Source organism: Melanotaenia boesemani, chromosome 2, assembly GCF_017639745.1.
Source record: "Melanotaenia boesemani isolate fMelBoe1 chromosome 2, fMelBoe1.pri, whole genome shotgun sequence".
In the NCBI taxonomy this organism is placed as follows: Eukaryota; Metazoa; Chordata; class Actinopteri; order Atheriniformes; family Melanotaeniidae; genus Melanotaenia; species Melanotaenia boesemani.
In genome coordinates this window covers 12,129,293-12,152,862 of record NC_055683.1, presented here as the reverse complement: position 1 = coordinate 12,152,862, position 23,570 = coordinate 12,129,293, and the positions used below count along the sequence as shown (strand labels likewise).

Here is a 23,570-nt window from a genome sequence, read left to right as displayed (position 1 = left end):
ATCAAGAAGAGGCTTATTCAAGTCATTTTAGGGCACCTAGAAACACTAGGTTTGGACCTCTCCAACTGCCAGCTTTACGACAATGACAGTAACATGCAGGGTAAAAAGAATGTAGTCCAAAAGAGAGTCTTGGAACTAAACAGCAAGGCTTCGTGTGTTCCTTGTGGAAGTCACACTTTGAACCTTGTTGTTGGGGATGCTGCCAAGTCATCTGTGACATCCATCAGCTTTTTTGGTCTGCTGCAGCGACCCTACACTCTTTTCAACTCCTCAGTTCACCGCTGGTCCATTCTCACAGAGCACATCAAGAACTTCACATTGAAGGCATTGTCAACAACCAGGTGGGAGTCCAGGGTTGAAGCTATCAAAGCTGTTCACTACCAGCTTCCTGAAATTGTGGAGGCATTGACTGCTCTAAAGGAATATGCCATGGAGAAAAGGGATGCAGAAGTTATTTCAACAGCTGGAAGCATCTGCCAGGAGATGCAGAGATGGCCCTTTGTGGTAAGTACCGTTGTGGTACAATGTGTTGTTCCAGATAAATAAACCCAGCAAGACCCTGCAGAGCCAGGAAGTTTCAATTGAGGCAGTCAGGAAAGAAATCAGGGCAGTGACAGAATTCCTTCTGGAATTTCGGGATGATAGGTTCAACACTGCCAAAACAGATGCCAGGGAAATAGCAGAGAGGCTTGAGGTGGAGATGAGCTGGCCAGAGGTGCGTCAGAGAAGAACAACCCAACAGTTTGAGTATGAAGGAAGAGGGCAAACTCAGTCAACTCCAGAAGAGACGTACAAAAGAGAATTTTCTTGCCTCTCATTGATACAGCTCTTATTACATTAAATGAGAGATTTTCACACATGGAAACCTTCTATGAGCTTTATGGATTCCTCTACTCCACTGACATCATGAGAAGCACTGAGAAGGAAGGGAAGCTAGATGAATGCTGCCACAGACTGGAGCAGAGAGTGGATGATATTGATGCAGAGGACCTGAAACTTGAGGTAAAGAGTGCAGTTAGATCCTTCCCCACACATAACTCATCACCTTCTGAGATGCTTGTTTATATCTATAAGAAGAATATCCTAGACCTATATCTAAATATGAGTATAGCTCTCAGACTTATGTTTACTCTCCCTGTGACAGAAGCTTCAGGTGAAAGAAGTTTCTCAAAGCTGAAGCTAATTAAAACATATCTGAGGTCAACAATGTCACAGGAGAGGCTGTCTGCACTCGCTGTTCTCTCCATCGAGCAAGAAGTTAGTAAGTCAGCGGTCATTGCAAAATTTGCTGACAAGACAACAACAAGAAAAAAAAGGAGATGAAGAAAAAAAAGACAAGGACAAAAGAGAGAGAAATACACAAACTACAAGAAAAAGGCAGGAAGAGAGGAAGGCAACGAGTAAGGGACAGTAAAAAGGGAGAGAGACAACATTAGAAAGGGACAGGAAAAGAGGGATAAAAGGTAAAACCAATAATGCATATGTATTCTGTTAAAATGTCCACATCTGTATAATAGACCTGTTGTTTTGTGTGTTGTCTTCTCATTTCAGCACCACAACATAGAGAACAGCCTTTACTGGCTGCTGCTGCTGGATAAAGGTAAATCATCTCTGTCACATATACAGTCATGAAATTACAACTTATATGGTGAAATCAGTTCTGTGTATGTGATCCACCTTACGTATTATATCAGAGAACCTACTGGTACAAAAAATAGTGCATCTGTATTTTGTTAAAATATCTGTATCTGTATAATTGACCTGTTGTTTTGTGTGTTGTCTTCTCATTTCAGATTTCGGATTGTATACTCCCTTTGCTGTCCATTAGCATGGATATGATGATGTTAGCATTGGAGAGGCTAACAACTAGCCTGCCTAGACTCCTCAACCACTGGATTGGACACATCCTCAACTGATTGTGCAGTACATACTAATAAAATATTAACAAAACAGAAACTGTTAAAGCCCCTCCAACAGAAGACGTGTGTGACTACCTGGTTAAAGAAAATAAAAAAAATTTAAAAAGTGTCATTCTTTAACTTTAGTGTTTCTTTTACTTAAGCAGAAAAGCCAGAGCTAAGTGTGTGTTTTTTTTTTTTGTTTCTGGCAGGGTAGTTGAATTATATTTATTTGCAGCTAGCTCTACATTTTATTTAAGACTTCAATATTAATAGTGGGATGTTGCTTGTGGTAAGTAAGTTTTAGGTCTGAGCACGCCTCTCACCGGGACCAATGGAAGGGTCCAGCCCCTCTCGAAGACAGCGGTTCCAGAGCCCAAGCCGTGCGTTGAGGTGAGTTCAACGATATCTAGCCAGAGCCGCTCAACCTCGCGCACCAGCTCAGGCTCCTTCCCCGCCAGAGAGGTGACATTCCACATCCCTAGAGCTAGCTTCTGCAGCCGAGGATCAGATCGCCAGGGTCCCTGCCTCTGGCAGCCGCCCAGCTCACACTGCACCCGACCCCTATGGCCCCTCCTGCAGATGTTGAGCCCATGGGACGGGGGACCCATGTCACTCTTTTGGGCTGAGCCCGACTGAGCCCCAGGGGCAAAGGCCCGACTACCAAGCGCTCACCTCTGTGCCCCACCTCCACGCCTGGCTCCAAAAGGGGCCCCGGTGACCCATGTCTGGGCAAGGGTAACCTGGGTCCATGGTTTGCTGTCATCACAGGGGTTTTTTTGAGCCGCACTTCGCCTGGTCCCTCCCCTAGACACCTGTTTGTCCCTACCAGGGACAAAAAGCGGCCTGACAACATAGCCACTAGGATTGTCAAGACGAGCAAACACCTCCACCACAGTAAGGTGGCGGCTCAGGGAGGAGAAAAGGAATTCCAATGTTTTATATATCAGAACTTTTGTCTTACAGTCTCGTTTGCTAAGACACACTTCTCGAACACTTTTCTTTTCTCCAAATGGAATACAAAACCCAATTTTCAAACTATTTTCACAAAACCAAACTCTCAGCTTAAAACAGTTTAATCTTTGCCCAAAATTGAACTATGTTTTCAAATCTTACCCAGAGCCAATCAAAAACACAACTGAGCAATCACTAAACACTACATAGAAAAATAGATAACAATGCTCAGGACATAAAGCTGTAGAACAAAATGTTTATTGTTCACTGTAGGCTAAATGCACGATGCAAAACAACCCATGCATTTAGAACTTGTATACAGCAAGCTTACATAAAAAATAAAGTGAGAAGAACAAATGAGAAGTGCGTTACTGAGCCACAGCATCTTTTCTCCGTACTGGATCAGGCCACAGGACTTCATCCACATCACAGGCCACATTTTGTCTGGCCAGGCAATGACTAGCAGGCTAGCTCCATGGCTTGCAAGAGATTTACTCTGGTGTAAGGTTGGCATTTATATACCTTTCACCACCACGAGGAGAAGAATTTGTCAATGGGTTCAGGAAAGGATGGTGTAAGCTTGATAAAACCTTGGTTCATATTGAAACACTCTATAACCTGGAGGGCTCTGTGAAAACACATAGTCCCAAACAACATAGATGGGATGCTCATCTTGCTGTCCTACCAGAGCATCTCAAGTGTGAATGAGGAAAATGAGGAGCAGGTGACGGTGGACAACCCCATGATTGCTGATGGCCGCACACGATGTGACATTGCCACCACACTGAACAACAACGACCCATTGGCAAATCACACTACGGCCTCTCCTTTTGGTGAAAATAAACCCAGCTTCATCCATGTAGATGTATTCATTGAGTCTTTTCATTGCATCCAGTTGAAAAACTCTGTATATAGTATGACATAGTTTTGTGTTGATTTAGGCTGCTACAGTAAATCACTACTTACAGTAAATATTGATATATGTCTCGATATATACCAACCTGTACATAGTGGAATCTTAGCTCTTTGACTGTTTAAGTTACGGTCAAAGGGCACTCTGTGCAGCTGTTTCATGCGCAATCTGTTGCGCTTGAGGACACGAAAACATGCATTTACATAAATATACATGGAATATAAGGCCTACCTACAAACAGTTAAACTAACCCTCCATGACAATCCTACAGTACATTGGCACAATGATGTACTGAAACATTGTAAGACTGGACCGGCTTAAAAGCGGACACAAACACAGGTAACAGTGTAAATTTTAATAAAGCTAATCCAGGGAAAGCAGTACAGAGTCTGAGAGAAGACACAAGACTATATAATGGACTGGTGTGAAGTGAGGGTTTAAGTAGAGGGGTAAACAGGTGTGAGTCGAAAGGTTGATGAAAATGAGACACAGGTGGAGTCAAAGATGGCAGAAGCAGAGGAATCCTGGGTAGTGTAGTGTCAGAACCGGTGATCAGTAGGCTGGTGAAGATGAGTGTACTAGTGGAGGAGGAGCAGGCATGACACATATATTTACAGTACATCCGGAAAGTATTCACAGCGCTTTACTTTCTACACATTTTGTTATGTTACAGCCTTATTCCAAAACATAATACATTCATTTTTGTCCTCAAAAATCCTACACACAATACCACATAATGACAATGTGAAAAAGGTTTGCTTTAGAGGTTTTTTGCAAATTTATGGAAAATAAAACACTAAGAAATTACATGTACACTACATAAGTATCCACAGCCTTTACTCAATACCTTGCTGATGCACCTTTGGCAGCATTTACAGCCTCAAGTCTTTTTAAATATGATTCCACTAGCCTGGCACACCTATCTTTGGGCAGTTTCACTAATATAAAATTAAAGGCTTAAGTGGCATCGCAGTTGCATGACATTTAAATGATGAACCAAATAACAATGAAAAAACAAGTAAAATATTGTACCTCATTGGCTGCATTAACTTCAAGGGAATAAACATAATATTCACAGCTTCCTCTTAGAAAAATGACTTATTTCCATCTTCTTGGCACAACCTTTGTGACTTGTCTCTTGCAGACATCACATGTACAGTGCCTCATGTAGCTCTTGGAGTGCATCAAATTAAACTTATCCACTGACCAACATTGTGGACAAGTGGAACAAAAAAATGGTTCCCCCTTTCTTTTATACATTATTATTCAAATAAATGACATACTATTACATGGATTTAGTGAAAAATTAATCATTTATTTATTATTGAACATTTATGAAGTACTATTTGTATTTGTTACATTTCTGACTGAATGTGAAAAGGATTAAATGATTATATGACAGTTGACTTTGACGGCAGCTACAAGCTCCATCAGGTTGGATGGGAAGCATCGGTGCACATCCATTTTCAGATTCTTCCAGAGATGTTCAAACGGATTCAAGTTTGGGCTCTAACTGGGCCACTCAAGGACATTATCAGAGTTGTCCTGAAGCGGTGTATATTAATATACATTTAGAATGTAAATATGCTGGATTTGAACAAAGCTTAATTCCATTATTAGTCTCTTATAGTTATAAACGCAGGTCTCAGTCTGTGATCGTGTTAGTTTGTGTTGTTTGGTGTTTTAAAATGACAATGGCCATTTTTTTTATCTACATTATAATAAAAATATGGATAAATTGATGTACAACAAATTTGGCTTTACTACTTTATATAGGGACAGCTTTTAAACCAGAGAATTATAATATAAATATCTGTTGTGTTACACAGGAAAAAAACAAACAAACAAAAAAGAAGCCAACCAAATTTACTCCCGGTTTTACCTTTACTTTTGACAGTAATTTTATCCAACCATTATGTATTTAACTTACTTTAATTCCAATAAGCACTCCATTGATTGTCCGTCAGTGGTTATTGAACAATTAAGAAACAGTTTTAACTGTTTTAACCATAAAATAAATATTAAAACACATGAAATTTTACAAACGTTTTATATTTAATCCAGTTTAAACGAAACAACCGTTCACTTGTATTTATTTAATGAGGAGCATACTTGCCAGGACCAAGATGGTGATCACATGGACGTGTCGCTACAATGGCTGATGGGCCTTACGTCTACGATTGAACCCATAAAAGCTAGCAAAACATCTTAGTTTCGTCCGTGTCCGTTGGCATCGACACTTATCTCTGTGTCCTCTGAGTCTGAAGAAAGGGTGAAGAAGAGTCGTTTCCTTTGTCTGAAGAATACTTTTGCAACTTATTGACGTGATCTGTACTGGAAAACACGACAATAAAGCGAAGTGCAGCGCAGAACTACATTGGCGCTGATTGATGACATCACACGATGTGCGACAGTTGAGGAGCAGGATCCCACAGGAGAGTGAGCGGCGACCTGCTGTTAGTAGTTGCTCAGGGAAATTTCACATTCATAAAAGGAAAAGGGCTGACGGCAAACCGAACTTCATAATGTTTCTACAAGATCTTTTTCAATACAGCTTCAACCTCAGTGGTCTTGAGAACTCAAAAACCTTAAAAACTAAGTTTACTTTGGAAAAATTCTTATTTCATTGAGATGACTCTTTCCTTACTTTACTTAACTGATGGTTAAATGTATAAATGTATATGCATATGCTCACCTGGATTTTTCATATATGTTTATGTATATCTCCTAGATTTAATTTACTTACTGGTCTAATTAAATATCTCTTAATACTTGATCCCCTTGCTATACAGTTAATGTTCTGTATACTTTATTTTCAATTGTTTAAGCAGGAGATTATTGTCTTCTAAAAAACAAAGCTGATTACTTGGTCGTTGCCTGGATATTTATTTTTATTCAGCATCTCAGCGAAATAAACTATTTTAGAATAATAACGTGTCTTTATTGCCAAACAAGTTTGCACATAAAATGAATTTGTTTTGGAGTGTAAAAACAATTAATTATAAAAAAGAATAAACAGAACATAAACAACACTATGGGTTAAACGCAGAGAACAAACTTTCCAGCTAGGACTAATAACTTAACATATGTGCAAGTAATTTTAATGCATATGGTAATCGATCATATTTACTCATATAACAATCACAAGTGTAATCATTCTTTTATTCATATGGTACATTTATTCGTTTGTTACCCTCAATTACATTTTATAATGTGTATTTTCCTTATATAGAACATTGAAGTTATTATTCTCCTGTTGTGTTCTTGTGTGAGATCAGGCTTACCACTTTTCTTCCAGATTCGTGATATGGGGAAAGGTTGAGACTGATGGGCAGCTGCTAGATACGAACAATTGTTAAGAAAATAGCAGCCTATTTGGGCGAGACAATAAGAGAACGACGCCTCACAGTCTCTCCTTTCCTTTTATCAGTTCAGAGACTGGCCTTCAGCTTGGATCAGGTTGAATTAAACTGATTCCTAAAATGTAACAAATCAGAGTCCTCTTGTCGGCTTCTGGGGTCAGCAAGACAGCTCTGAAAAACTTGCAAGTATGGACTGTTTTTTTTATATACTTCTCCTGTAATAAACCTCATATACTTTTACTCATTCCGGACTCTTGGTAATTTTTCTACAATACATACCTCCCACTGAAAAGAATCATTGGCCGTTGTGATACCAAGACTAAGGTTAAGTTTTCAAGAATTGGGGAGGAAACTAAGCATTGTTGTTCCACTGTCATCACTGAGATGCATTTAAGGTCAAGGTTATGTTTAGTCTAAAACAGTATTAAACCTTAGTTTAAACCTGCGGACATGTTCTTGTCCCTGGGGTGCCTAGCCTTGCTGTTGGGTTGGCGTGGCCCACGGTGGTTTTGCCTGGGGCGGTCGGGCCCCGTCGGGTTCCTGGGGGGAAAGGGTGGCCCTTGGGCCTGTGGGGCGCCTGCCCTCCGTGCGGCCCGCACTGCAGCGCCCGGCGCCCGCTGGGCCTGCTTGTCATTGCCCTGGGCTGCCAGGTGCCCCTGCCCCGTCGCGCCCTGGGTTCCGGTCTGGGGGCCCCTCTGCTCTGGTCCGGGTGGGCCACTGCTCTGTCTGCTTTGGCTGTCCCGGGCTTGGTACTCTGTGGATCTGCTTGGCCTTTGGGGCCTCGGGCTCCCCCCGTCCCCCACTGATGCTTCGGGGTGCGGCATGATCGTGGCCCCCTTGCGGGTACACATTTCCTCCTTGTTGCATGGCCACACATGCATGTTAACACGTGCATGCTCACAAACGTGCTCGTCTCTCCATCCGCTTCTCTATGTTTGTGTGTTGGTACGTTCATCTGCAGGTACGTTTGATGAGTATTGTAATTTTTTTATATCATCATCATTCTATCTTTCTTTCGGTATCATGTAGTACTGTGGTAGTTTATGTTGTTGTTTTTTTGTGATATGTTCTGGGCAGCATAGAAAACTGTTATTTCCACATTTTAATCCTGTTCTTTTCTCCCTTTTTTTTTCTCTCTCTCTTCCTCTATCTCCCTGTCAGGTTCGGCACTGACATATAAGACTAAAGAAAATAAGATTACAATAAAAATAATAAAAATATCAAGGGCAGCCATGTATATAACATGTCTCCCTTGGTAGAGCAAATCTGTCAAGCAAAATATGGCACACAGACCACCGTTCTGTATGTTAGGATGCTGGACAGGACAGGGTAAAAAAAAAAAAAAAACAGTATTAAACTCTTAAAGATTACCCTTTTTTTGGCCATTTTTTAATGATTTTGGAATAAGATTTGTTGTTTCTCCAAAAGATGTAACAAACCATATTTTCAATTTTTCTTAACTGTCCACCATAGTAGCATTTGTAGCATCGTATTTTTAATATTCTACACAAAGTTGACAACAACACAGTTTTTTTTTTTTTAACCTGTCCTGTCCAGCATCATAGCAGCAAAATGATAATCTAGTTGATGTACCATCCTGAACAAATTTGCTCTGACAAGGGGAGGCTTATGGGTAAGGCTTCTCTTGATAATCTGACTAATTTATTTATTTACTTTGAATCATGGAATCTATCTTGCTGGACCTGACCGGAGGGGACATAAAAAGATGGAAAATAGCAAAAAGAAGCAAAAGGGAAAGAAGAAAGGAGACAAAAACATCACAGACAGAAGGCAGCAACCCTTCAATCCATACCATCACCAGACAAAATACTGTTACACTTGTACATAAACACACCAGAAAATTTCCTAAAACTTTTACAAGAACAAACAAACAAACAAAAACACAAAAAAAACAAAACAAAACAAAAAAAAAAAAAAAACAAAGCTGCTTGTCATTAAGAGTTCTTAAATAATAACCAAATAAAAAAGACATATCATGAAAGTAGCACAACAGCGACCAGATACTAACTCACAGGAAAAATAAAAAGAAGAATTATCTCTTAGTAAATAAACCCACTGGACAACTCAATGACTGTGTCAGCATGTTGATGACTGAAGTCGACTTCATGGCTACTTTAAGTCATTTTCTTATTTTTACTCAGCAACTCTGACTAATAAACAATTTCAAAATCAGAATAGGTCTTTATTGCCAAATAAGTTTGCACATACAATGAATTTGTCTTGGGGTTAGCAAAAACAATAAAAGTGAAAAAAAGAACACACACACACACACACACACACAAAACAACAAACAAAAAAAAAAAACAAAACAGAACACAAACAGTATTTACAGGACATAAGCCCCCCACTGCTACCCTAGCACTAGAATATGGTTCCAAGTATAAGTAGGCTCTTGAAGACATTTGTGTCTCCCTCTCTCCAGGACAAAGAGGTGTTGGTGGGGGTGGGAGGACCTTTAGAGGTGAGCAGCTTCAAAGAGGCCACATCTCCTGTACTGCTGGGGGAGGGTGAGTGGCTGGTTTGCTGGGACTGTTGTGGAATGTTGGGTCTAGCACATTGTCCTTGAAAGCAGTAGTAAACCCAGTGTTGTTGGCAAACCTGAACAAATCACAACAATCCACAGCTCCACTGGTCCACTTCTTAGATGTCCCCAAGATTCAAAGTGTTTATTGTCATTTGCCCAGTAAGGATTTATTTAATTGAGTAAAAGTTACTTAGTTACTTTAAATTACCTGATGTAAACAAAAGAAGAGTCATAAATCCAATCCAACACTGTTTTTAATAAACGTTTTAAACACTACAGTAAAAGAGAGAAAATAAAACCAAATCAAAGTATCCACGATGCTGAAAATGTTGAGCAATTCCTTAATAACAAAACTGCTCTTTTTTCTTTATATCACAAACATAAATAATCAGTTGTCTTAATTAAGCAACAGCTGATATAAGAAATGAAATAAAGTGCCATGCCCCACAGAATTTTCTGCCAAGTGAATACTACAACATTAGACTGTAAAGCGCTTGATCAGTTTGAGCAGGAGTTGATTTTCAAAGTTTGTAGCGCTAATCTGCGCTCTCTTCTCTGTGAACAACAAACCAGCAGAGCTTTAAAGACTCTTGCAAGTGGCTGAGGCCGGAAGGCCGGTGTTGAGTTTCAGACAGTTTTTTACTTTTAGCAAAGCGTTTAGAAGATCCATATGTTCTAGACGCAGACATGGTAGCCTTCTAACTCCCCTCTGACCTTCTGGACTTCATGATAGAGAAGAAATCCTCTTCATCTGATGAATGCTGCTGTCCTTTTCCAGCGCGCTCCTCTGAATCAGCCGTTTGGTTGAGGTGATGTCTAACATAGAGAAGACCTGTTGAATGGCAAACAACATCTGACAATTAAGCAATTATTTATCTGTCAATAGAGTCCTACAAACAGCTACAACTTCAGATGACAAAGATAGTAGTATTCTGTAATGTCCACTTATTACTAAGTATTTGTTAGTAAGAAACAAAAGAACAAGACTAAAATAAGCTATTGATGCTACTTACCGCCACATGCTTTCGTAGATTTGATGTGGAAGTTTTGAAAGCCGACATCTCTGTCTGGCGAGGCAGGCACATTTTACATTGCATGATGAACTTATTGCCTTGTTTGCGTTTAAACACAAAGAGCTGGCTGAGATATGGCCAAGGATTTCCTTCCTTTTCCGATTCATCTCTTCTCCAGGCATTCCATGTCTCTGCTTGGCAATCCTCAGCATCGGTGTCCTCCATCTCCATCTCTTGCTCGGCACTAGCCATCATCAGTGACAATTCTGCCTGCACAAACCTGCACACGTCCACCGAACGTGACCGAAGTAGATTAGGAGCAGAGATGGACAATTCGTGACGTTCGGCATAATGACTGTTCAGGCTGATGTTTGTTTTCCCGGCATTTTTTCTCAGTAACAGGGGAGATTTCCAATATAATGAAATAAAATACTTGGGTCAAAAGGCACTTGAGTAAAAGAAAAATTACCCATTTCAAAAACTACTTGAAAAAATTACCAGGTGCATTTCTGCACCTTTGGTTTCAGCCACGGCTCCATTGTTTACACCAGGGACCAGCTGTTAGCTCTGACAGGCACTGCTCTTCTCTACGCGGAGAAGCCGGAGATTCCTGCGGAGATACGGAAAAAAAGAAGAGGCTGCAGAGCAGGAAGAAAGCTCCAGGAGAGGAAACGGAAGTACAGGCCATATTTACCCTCTGTGATTATGGGAAACGTTCATTCCCTCTCCAACAAGACCGACGAGCTCATGGCGCTGACCCGGCTACAGCAGGAGTTCAGGGAATGTAGCCTCATGTGTTTAACAGAGACATGGCTGAATGGACTTATTCCGGACTCTGTGGTTTCCCTGGATGGATTCAAACTTTCGCGTGCGGATAGGAGTGCAACCCGGCGCACGTTTGTGTAAAGGAACAACTCTGCACCAGAGACATTGAGTTAATCACTGTGGGCATGCAGCCGTATTACCTCCCGAGGGAGTTCTCACATGTTATACTGTTTAATGTGTACATCCCTCCCTCGGCCGATGCAGCAGCTGCCTGTGAGCTGCTCCACAGCGCAGTGACTCGGATCCAGACTCGCCACCCGCAGTCCCTCCTGCTCATCAGCAGGGATTTTAATCACACCTCGCTCTCTGCCACTCTCCCTACTTTCGTCCAGTACGTGAAGTGCCACACCAGGTAGAGCTAATGTGAAGGACGCATACACCTCCGCCCCCCTCCACCCGCTTGGATGCTCTGATCACAACCTCTGATCTGCTCCCTGAATACACACCCAGGGTGAGAAGACAGCTGGCACAGAAGAAGTCTGTGAAAGTGTGGACCGATGAGGCCAATGAGAGACTGAGAGACTGTTTCCAAACCAGAGACTGGGAGAGCAGCTGTCATGGAGGGGACATTGATGGCCTGACCCACTGCATCACGGACTACATCAACTTCTGTGTGGAGAGCACTGTGCCAACCCGGAGGGTGAGGTGTTTCTCCAACAACAAATCCTGGGTGACCCCTGAGCTTAAAGTCCTGCTGAACCAGAAGAAGACGACTTTCATTTCAGGGGACAGAGAGGAGCAGAGGAGAGTTCAGCATGAACTCCGGTACAAGATCAGGCGGGCCAAGGACAGCTACAGGAAGAAGCTGGAGGAGCGGCTGGAGCAGAATAACATGCGGGACGTGTGGAGAGGGCTGAAGGAGATCTCTAGATTTGGACAGAGTGGTGCCAGAGGGACAGCTGATGGAGACCAGCGACGGGCCAATGATTTAAATCTGATTTTTAACAGATTTGATTCTAACCCCCCTCCCTCCTCTTCACACATCCCTAGTCCAGTGTCTACCATCCCCTTCCCCCGACTACCTTCATCTTCACCTTCACTTTCACCTACCCCCCATCTCCACTCCACACCAATGGACTCCACCACCAGCCCCCCACTGCCCTCCACCTCCCCCCTCTCCCTTACATCGGCCCAGGTGAGGAGAGAACTGAGGCGGCTGAAGAACAGGAAAGCTGCAGGACCAGATGGCATCAGTCCCAGGCTGCTCAGGACCTGTGCAGACCAGCTCTGTGAGGTGCTCAGGTACATCTTTACCTGAGCCTCAGCCTGGAGAAGGTCCCTGTCCTGTGGAAGACCTCCTGTGTGGTTCCGGTTCCTAAGATATCACACGCGAAGGAGCCGAACCATTACAGACCCGTCACCTTGACCCCCCACCTGATGAAGACCATGGAGAGGCTCATCCTCAGCCACCTCCGCTCTGTGGTGTGCACTGTGATAGACCGGCTGAAGTTTGTCTACAGGTGTTAAAGCCGCCAATCATTGCTGACACCTGTGGCTCGTCACCCATGCAAAGGCCTGCCCTGATTCCCTGTTTGGAGTGGCTGGAGCCGTCACACCGTCGTCTCCTCCCCTCTGGTTGGCTCAGCACTCAACCATTCACAACTCCAGCTACAGTCCTCCAGCAAATAAAGGACTGCTGCTGAGGTCATTCGAGAGGGAGAAGCTAGATAGCACAGGCTGCTTCCCCTCACTCTGGCAGACTTATGGTGGCACTACTGTTCTGTGTGTTCGCTGTGCTAACAGGTAGCCTTTTGTTAGACTATTTTGTGTTTTGTATTTACAGCAGGGTTAACCTGGCTGTTCGTGTTCCCTTTAATAGTCTTGTTGGTTTGGGCTTGCCTTTGTATACACACAGTTTTGGTTTGAGTTGTGCTTTGAGTTATTATGTGTTCTGCCAGTTTTATTAACTTTGGTGTTTAGTTTTGTTTAGGTTGTGTTGGGCTAGTTTAGTGTGTTTTATTTGTGACGATGGTCACACTAGTTTATTGGAACTGCTGCACTTTTGTTGTTTATGATGCTGAATTAGGGGCACACTTTTGTTTATATAAATTGGGCTTAGTTTAATTTACCCAGCGGATTTTGGTTAAGGTTTAGTAATCCCCTTTTTGTGTTTCTTTCAGCAGTTTCACCAACCCCAACACTATTTATGTTTGACTTCCTGTTTTATTTGTTTTACTTCCTGTTTTATCCCATATTTATACTCATCACAATAAAATACCGTGTTTCATTTGTACATCTGTCCACCACTGTTGTTTATGTTGCGCCCCGCTCATACCCCTTGAAAATGGGACGTAACAACAGGCCAAACATCGGGGTGGATGATGCTTTCATCTACCTACTGCACAGGGCGCTGGAGACCACTGGGAGCATCGTGAGAGTCATGTTTTTTGACTTCTCCAGTGCGTTCAACACCATCCAGCCGGCACTGCTGCGGGGGAAGCTGGATGGAGCTGGAGTGGATGGAAAGTTAGCTGCGTGTACCATCGACAACCTCACCAACCGGCTACAGTACGTACGTCTGCAGAACTGTGTGTCTGAGGTGGTAGTCTGCAGCACGGGGGCCCCTCAGGGAACAGTGCTCTCACCGTTCCTCTTCACCCTCTACACCTCGGACTTCTCCTACAACACCAGCAGCTGTCATCTCCAGAAGTTCTCTGACGACTCAGCCATTGTGGGCTGTGTGTCTGAGAGGAACGAGCTGGAGTACCGGTCAGTCATCATGGACTTTGTGGACTGGCGTTAGCGCAACCACCTGTGCTTAAACACCAGTAAGACACCAGTAAGGAGATGGTGACTTCCGGAGAAGGAAACTACCCCACACACCGGTGAACATCCAGGGAAAGGACATTGACCTGGTGGACAGTTTCAAATAACTGGGTGTTCACCTCAACAGTAAACTGGACTGGTCACACCACACAGACCACACAGGAAGGGTCAGAGTCGCCTCCACCTCCTGAGGAGACTGAGGTCCTTTGGAGTATGCAGGCCTCTGCTAAGGACATTTTATGACTCTGTGGTAGCCTCTGCTGTCCTCTACGCCATTGTCTGCTGGGGAGCAAGCAGCGCTGACCGGGACAGGAAGAGCCTGAACAAGCTGGTCAGGAGGGCCAGCTCTGTCCTGGGCTGCCCGCTGGACTCTGTGGAGGAGGTGGGTGAAAGGAGGATGTTGGCCAAGCTCACATCCATCATGGACAACACCTCTCACCCGCTGCACCAGACTGTGGAGGGGCTAAGCAGCTCCTTCAGCAGCAGACTGAGACACCCTCAGTGTAGGAAGGAGCGCTACCGCAGGTCCTTCATTCCCACTGCTGTCAGACTGTACAGCTTATCTGTATTGTCATAATACTGTGCAATAGTGATGCCACTCTTTTAAAAAAATTTGACAGCACCAAAACGCCCCGCACCTCCGCTTCTATTTTTTTTAACCCGACCCGACCCGCCCCGCCCCATTAAAACACATGCTATGATATTGATGAATGCTTTTATTTAGTCTGAGAAAGGTGCATATGGTCTCCTAAATTGGCACTGGAAACTGGCAACACAAAATGTATTTTCATTTGAACATTAAGCCTATAAACATAAATAGGCAAATAAATAAAGTGTTTTAAAGCGTTTAAGTGTTATAAATCACATAGCCAATGCTGCTGCTGGTGTCTGCACTGATTACCTCGCTGAACCTGTCCCAAACCTGTGATTTAGCCATTTGACCCTCCTTCTTTTTAAGGACGTAAACTCCCGAACGAATGTTATTCAACACTTCTTCCATCTTTTGTCGCGTGTCTGCTTGGCGCTTTCTCCACGTAGCCTGTGTAGCCTATTACGTGCCTATGTGGACATTACATTATAAAACGTGACCTGTGTTTAAATAACTGATAAATATTTTGTCTTACATGTTATAGTAAGAAAATGTAGACATTGATTAAGGTCTTTATTTTCAGTTTCACAAAAAATAAAATTAATAGATAGAACTAGATATTTCAGAATAGTAAACCACACCAACCCACCCCGCAGTGAAGCGAAAATTCTTTGACCTGCCCCAACCCGAACCGCGGGTAAGAGCAGCCCGCGCATCACTACTGTGCAATATTTATTTATATTTTACTGTGCAATACCCCTCATTATCAATATCATCATATTCTTCATATCCCACCATCACTATGTAAATATGTATATAGTCTGTGAGGTTGTTTTCTTGCACTGTCAATTATATATATATATGTATATATCTATATATATATACATATATAATATTTATAATGCTACATAGTTTTTGCTTTTCTTAGACTTCTTTTCTTGTAAATAATTTATATTGCACCTTCTTGTTGTGATACATGTTCACTTTATTCTGTCTGCTTTCTGCACTTTATTCTGTAACAAGAGCTGCTGTAACGAGTGAATTTCTCCACTGTGAGATTAATAAAGTCTAATCTAATCTAATCTATTCTAATTCAATAACATCACTGTGGAAAATACCAGGATTTCCTGCATCTGCCTACAATTTAAAAATCACAACCTTTTGTGCAAATGAAATGCTAACATTAAATAATGAATAGGTTTAAATTGTAATTACAAATAAATTAAAATATATAGTTGTAATCAAAATCAACCCAAAAGTCTCAAAATCATTTGATACTACAGTAAATATACAATGAAAACAACATTTTTTTCCATTTACTTTTTTATTTATTTATTTAGCTAATCGTAGACACATCCAAAACTCCAATTGTTATATTTGTTTACATAAGAAAGTGAATAATTAGCAAATAAGTCATTCAAACAAAATGTCATTTAAAGGGATAAAAATGGACGAGGGTCACCAGAGAAGACAAAATTAAGTTGTGTACGAGTTGGGTTATGGGATTTGTTGTGTATTTTAAAATCTATTCCTGATGACGTATCCACACGGAGGCGTTCGCGTCAGACCGTCTCTGATATTGGACACCTTGAAGGGAATTATCCCACTTATACCATGGTCACTTACGAAATAAATAAATATTAAATCAATTATTAATACGTTATTCTTGTTTTTTACCGTTAAAAACGTAAGTTTTTCACAAGAAGCAGCTGAGTGGACTATTTATTATCGCTTGTTGTGATGCGTTGCCAAGACAACCGGCTCTGACACGGAGCCTGCAGTTTGGTCGGCTGCAGTTGCGTGACACAAACATAGCATTTCAGAGGGCGGGTGCAGCTCTTACAGTTTGTGTGTGTCCAGAGGATGATGCGACATTTTGTTTCAAACAGTCAAAGTCCACAGATACTTTCCTACATCATTCAATAAGCCTGCAGGCTGCTTTTACAGCGACACCCCATCACAGACGTGATCTGACGTGTCTCGGCTCTAACACAGAACCTGCAGCCCGGTCGGTCAGCTGTTGTATTAGACCTGATCAGTGGAGAGAAGGGAGATGATTGCTTAACTATGCTACGTGACACAAACATTTCAGAGGGCGGGTGAAGCTCTTACAGCTTGTGTGGGTCCACAGGATGATGCTACAATTTGTTTCAGTCACAGATAGTTTCCTAAATCGTTTTTATTACAAGAATATTATTCACCATTCACTCTGATCATTAAATGTGTATCAAGCTAGTAAGTCTGTCCTAAATTGTTTTTATAATGTTATCCACCATTCACTCTGTATCAAGTATGTAAGTAAGATGACCAAGACAGAAAGACAGGCAACAACATATCAAAAATGATTTGATATATGTTGATCAGGAGATGTGGAAAAATTGGCCTTCAGGCAAAAACGTCTCTGGAAGCTGGCTTGAATAATAAAAAGAAGTTTATTACAAAAGTTCAGACATCAAAACAGATTTCTGCAGCAAAATCTGGAGGTCCCAAAACCAGAACGAAGACCTAAAGACCTGATGCGTCGTTCTGTCTTTTTGTCCAGTGTGATGTGAAGAAAGAGTGAAAGAAGGAGGGATCGTCAACATTTGGGCCACATAAGTTAGCTAAGCATAAATTCATATTTTGAATATATAGTTTTACTACAATGAATCTCCCTTCTGGATCTGTGATTAGGTTGATTTATGTGAATGTTACTCTTTTGTTAATCAGAATGGCTACCTCTCTCTGTCTGGAGTTATAACAGGCTAAGTAAACATGAGGAACAACATGAATCTCCTGTAACACAATGTCTGCCTGCAGATCATTTTTAGTCTCTTCTCTCTGGTCCCAGCTCCACATGATAAATATAAGGATGGTCATGCTTGTGGTAAAAAGGTAAATGTTGGATGCTTGTTGTTGATATAAATGTGTATGTATGTGTGTGTGTGTATGTGTGTGTGTAAGTGTATGAATATGTATGCGTAATGTTGTGTGCCTGTGTTGAATGTTATTAAATGTACTTAAATTAATGAATGTGAGTGTTGGGTTATATATACAGGTATTACTAAATGTACTGTGCAGCTTAGCATTAGTGTTATATGGTTTTGTGAGGTGGCAGCTAGAAAAAAGAAAAAACAAAAATAGTGCAGAGAGAGAGAAAAAGAAGGATAAAGTGGGAGGAAAATGACAAAAAAGGGGGGAGTGGGTGAAAAAAAGAAAATGAACCCATAAAAAATAAGTAAATTTTTGTGAACATTAGAGACTGGCAGTATTATTGTCTAATATGAACAAACATTAAACTCTGGGACTTAAGTCCAGTGAGTCTGATTAGCATTTATATCACCTGTACAAAGTGTGCAGAGTGTGGATACATATCTGAGGTCAGTAGAACCAGTAGGTGGTGTTATGGTCACGATGTAGCTGTCCATTGACATAAAGTTTGTCCACCGAGATGACAGCACAGGCTCCTTCGTCCAGGAATTTCCTTCTGATGGGGAACAAGATCTTGCGACACTCCAGGATTTCTCTGGGAAACTGATGACTCATGCTAAGGTCAGTCCCACGAAGCTGTCTGCTGCAGCGCTTCATCTCTTCTTTTTCTTTGTGGAGAACAAATTTAGCTACTATCGGCTTGGGTCTGCCCTCCGTTTTTTTTCCCTGAGCAGTGAACTCGATGAAAGGAGATGGCGTTTACCTTTTCCTCTGGAAGTTTTAGGCTAGTTCTGATCAATTTTTTACAGCTGCCTCTGTATCTTCCTCCACCTGCTCAGGGATCCCTGAAATAACTAGAATATCTCTCATGCTACGAGCCTGTAGATCTAGGACTAATTCTTTCATGTTTTTATTTTCCACTGATGCTCGGCTTACTCCTTTGGTAAGGGTTTTCACTGAGTCTCTGAGGGTGTTGTTCTCAGTAGCAAAAGCTCCTGCCTGCTTTTGACTATATTCCAAACTTTCTTTTAAAGATTGAAACTCACGGTGAAGAACTTCCAGCAGGGAGAGACTGTATAACTTACCTTCACTGGAGATTAAGATATCCGTTGTATCGCTGCCAGTTGGAGAAACTGGACTGGTCGCTTTGGGGAATCCGCTGTGTGAACTCTGTTGCAACTAGAGCCGGTTTTGGAGGCCATCGCTGCAGTGTTTTTGGATTTCCCCATTACGATCTTCTGGAAGCTTTCTTCAAAGAAATCCGTCGGGCTGGTGAGATCTTCTTCGCTGTGATGCAGAGTGAATGGGTTGGTGTGGTTTGGAATATCACATTTTTTTTTTTCTCCCCATTGTTAGCGTAGGGCATTTGTTTGTTTGTTTCAGGAGCGCATGTTGATCCTGCCAAGTCTCGCTGAGTCTTGCATTACAGCATTCTCCGACAATCAAACAAAGGGAAACTTTCACAGATGATGAGCTGTTGTGTTCCTTCTGCTTATATCAGACAATGATAAAACTGTACTTCAGTGTTTAAAAACAACTTAAAATAAAACACACAACAACCTTTTAAAACCCAAAAACCATTTAACATGTTTCACTTGGTTATGCTTAATAAAAATGTGTTTTTTTTTTCTTTTTTTCATGTATCTTTAGACTTTCCTCTGCGAGCGAACAGTGAAAATGTGTCAGACTTTAAAGGGTTAAATTTCCACTGGGTGGAGCTCCTACTGGTGATCCAATCAGATCATTCTGCCTACACCTGTCTCCACCTACTGATTAGCATTCAGTGCAACTAGTGTAACTAGTGACAGTTTAGATCTTCAGTTGTCAACTAGTAAGCATTTATTGTCTATTCAAATAACAAGTAAATCAAACCATGCTTTTAACTAGTTAACTAGTAAACATGGTGCACCTCTAGTAGTGTTAGTTTTTCCTTCACTTTTGTAACAAGTAGACAATTTGGATTTTACTGGTTAACAAGTAAACATTTTTGTCACAACAAATAACTAGTAAGACCAAATAGGCTTTATCAAGTTAACTAGTAAGCATTTTAACATCTACTAGTTGACAAGTAAACACTTACGTCTTTACTGATTATCATGCCTACTAGTTAACTATCCCAGAAAAATATAAGTTTCTAGTTAACAAGTAAGCTAAATTTTGCTTGACCTGTGCATGTTAGTTGTTGTATCTTACTAGTTAACAAGTATGGCATACTAAGTAAATACTTTGGCTCATGGAGCCACTAGTGCATCAAAATGGGAACTAGGTAGTTTTTTAAGGTACTTGCATGGAGCTTTGTTTCAATAGTGAAGATTCTGTTGTAACTAGTTGAACAAAGTGTCACTAGTTGTTGAAAAATTGTTACTAGTTGGATTTTGAGTTCTACTAGTCTATTAAAAATGCCTATATGTTAACTAGTTTCTGCATAATGCAAACTAGTGAAGGAAGCTGATGTCCGATATCAAGGATATGGAATAAATGCTCAAACAGCTTGCCATACTCTGTTTCCAGGTGTCCAGTCTGGATTTGTCACTCTGCCTCGCCTTCCTCGACTTGAAAGGCAGTTTCAAGATGGAGACTTCTGTAGAGGGTCTCCAACAGACAACGGTGGTGTCACACTGACTCGCTTCGACTCTCTCGCTTCGTTCACGGTGGATTTAGGTCCTTCTCTTATGACCGAGGTGTTGAGCTTGATTGACAGCACCAGCTCCCTCCAAATATCCAATCACAGCCAGGCAGCAGAGAGGGAAGAGGAAGGAGGGGAGGATAAAGATGATGACAGCTCTCTAACCGAGACGCCTGTGCAGACACCTGGAGTCTCGTCACCCAACTTGTCCGTGTTCAGCGGGTCATCCAGTCACAACGTAAGCAGCAGAGGTAGTTCAAACCGGACAAAGCAAGAGGAGGACGGCAGGTCTGTGAGGATGCCCGATGCGTCCAGCATGTCTCCTCACAGAGAGGAACCTGTGATGGAGGCAGAAAGGTTCCAGAGGGCAGCTGACATGCTGGCTCGTCATTACGGTGGAGGGACCTTCACAAAGGCAACGAGGATGAGCAGCAACGGCGCCTCTTCGGCTTTTTACAAAGGCCACAAAACACCATATGCCTTTCCAGATGAGGAGGAAGAGATCAAAGTGTAGATGTTAATACTCAAACACTAACTCATGAACATTGTTCCTGATCCTGCCGCTGGTCAGTCCTTCATGTAAACATTCTTCATTCAGTAACAGGTACACATGGACAAGGCAGGGACAAGAAGTTTCTATGAAGTTTGGTTTCTATCTGGACCTGAAAACTCCACCATGCTGTGCTACAGCGTGATTACACACTTTATTTATTGGACATATTTTGAGACTGTTGACATTAAGACTACGTAACCATAATGTTCACATGAAACGTGTTTGAAACTGCATTTGGAAGATAGCTTCATATTAATACATTACTACATTTTTTACCATTATGTACATTTGTAATATTGATCCAAAGAAGGACTATGTCATAATCTCCCAACCCAAGCTGAGAAGTGCAAAACACATTTAAATTAAAAAAACAAAAACAAAACAAAACAAAACAAAAAAACACATTAACAAATTCAAAAACAAAATTGCATTTAGAAAACAAATTTAAATTTCATAAAACACATTTGTAAGTTTCAAAACAAACTTGTCCTGCGTGTAACTGAACTACAAATAAATTGTTTGAACTTCCACGTCACTTTGGTTATTTAGTCTTTTATTAATTTGTTCTTTAGGAGTTGTATTTGTATTTTGGCTCGTGCAGATTTGTGTTTACTTGTGTACATGAGTTTAATATTTTGTAAATTTGTTTCCTAAAATGTGAATATTTTTTAAAATTTGCAAATGTGCTTTATAAAAAATAAAATTGTTTTCAAAATGTGTGTTTTTTAAATGTAATTTTGTTTCCAACTTTTTAAAATGTTTTTTAAAATGTAAATGTGTTTTGTTTCTCAGGAACCGTACTAACCTGTATAATGTTCAAATATATGTTAGATTTATTTCTAAAAAGATTTAATCCTACACTATGTAGTGGTGTATTACATTAACACAGCTATTGTATCTGTACACTTTCTCTGGTTTCTCATATATTAATAAAATAAATAATTTCTCATTTCCTGGCTTAATATGAGCATAACATGTCAGTAGTAATACTTTTTCAATAGCTACTGCAGCTCATCAGTCCCAAGAAAGTTGAGACGTTGTGTAAAATGTACAAACAGAATGCAGTGATGTGTAAATCTCTGTAACCCCTATTTTATTTCCAATAGAACATAAACAACACTAGATGTTAAAATTTTACCATTTAATGGAAAATATTTGCTCATTTTGATTTATTTTAATTTTTTTTAACCTGTCCTGTCCAACATCATAGAAAACTGAATGATAGCCTGGTTGCTGTGTTGTGCTGGGGGGTTTATGGATATAAGGCTCCTCTTGATAATCTGATTCATTTATTTATTTACTGTTATTTATTTACTTTGAATTATGGCAGAAGAGAGCCCTGGCCAGAGCTCCCTGTGGTCAGGATTGGCAGCCACTGACCCCACCAGGCACCCAAGAGCCCAGATGCACCCCCATGTGTAATACTATGTAAGTAATAACCAGGCAACATCCTGGTAGTAACACTGGGTACATCAAGGTAACAATAGAATATAACTGAAGTTACAGGGTAATAAGGAGCATGTAAGCTACAGTAATGAGAAACAAACAAATTTAACAATAAAGTGAAAGTATTTGGTAGTATTATGGTAATATTATGGTAATTATGTGGTAACTGCCTGGAAATGTCTACACAATGTTTAGACAAGGCAAGTTTATTTGTACAGAACAATTCAATGACGGTGATTCAAAGTACTTTACAGATAATAAGAAACATAATTTAACATTTAAAAAAGAGAAAGAACAAGAAAGAACATGATAAAAACAGTTTTAAAATAAGGACAAGTTTATTAATTCCAGATTAAAAGAAACAGATGCAGATTTGAACTTTTAAATAAAAACTAGTGAAATGCAGCAGAGAACAGGAGAGTCTTTAACCTGGATTTTAATAAACTGAGGGTTTCAGCTGATCTGAGGCTTTCTGGGAGTTTTTTCCAGACATGTGGAGCATAGAAGCTGAATGCAGCTTCTCCGTGTCTGGTTCTGACTCTGGGAACTGATAAGAGACCAGATCCAGGTGACCTGAAGGGTCTGGAAGTTTCATACTGGGCCAAGAGGTCTCTGATGTTTTTTGGTCCTAAACCATTCAGAGCTTTATAGACCAGCAGCAGAACTATAAAGTCTATTCTCTGACGAACAGACAGCCAGTGTAAAAACCTCAGAGTTGGACTGATATGATTCATTTTCTTGGTCTTAATGAGGACTTGAGCAGCAGAGTTCTGAACAAGCTTCAGGGATCTAATTGAGTTTTTAGGTAGAACCTGTAAAAACACTGTTACAATAATCAAGCCGACTAAAGATGAAAACATGGACTCCCAACATGAAAGCTTGCACGGCGGTCATATATATATATATATATATATATATATGTATGTATATATATATATATATATATATATATATATATATATATATATATATATATTATGTTTGTGGCTCAGTATAAGTATTTAGGTATTTTAATTGGTGAACATTTAATTTTTAGATTACATATCGAAACCTTGTCAAGAAACTTAAGCTTAAGCTGGGCTTCAATAAATCTTGTTTCTTCTATCTTACCAGAAAAAAAGCTGGTTCTTCCTTTGATGGACTGTGGAGACCTGCTGTATGTGCATGGCT

General features: G+C 40.8%; 1 protein-coding gene and 1 long non-coding RNA gene across 14 annotated transcripts in view; one reads left to right on the top strand and one right to left on the bottom strand.

Annotated features, from left to right (window-relative positions):
• Positions 1-23,570, bottom strand: part of LOC121629261 (interferon-induced very large GTPase 1-like) — a 755,663-nt gene that overhangs the window by 235,636 nt on the left and 496,457 nt on the right. The window lies entirely within an intron of this gene.
• LOC121629396 lies at positions 13,216-20,728 on the top strand. Its single transcript, XR_006008380.1, has 3 exons — positions 13,216-13,297; positions 16,883-16,887; positions 20,717-20,728. It is a non-coding gene; the product is annotated as an uncharacterized LOC121629396 (long non-coding RNA).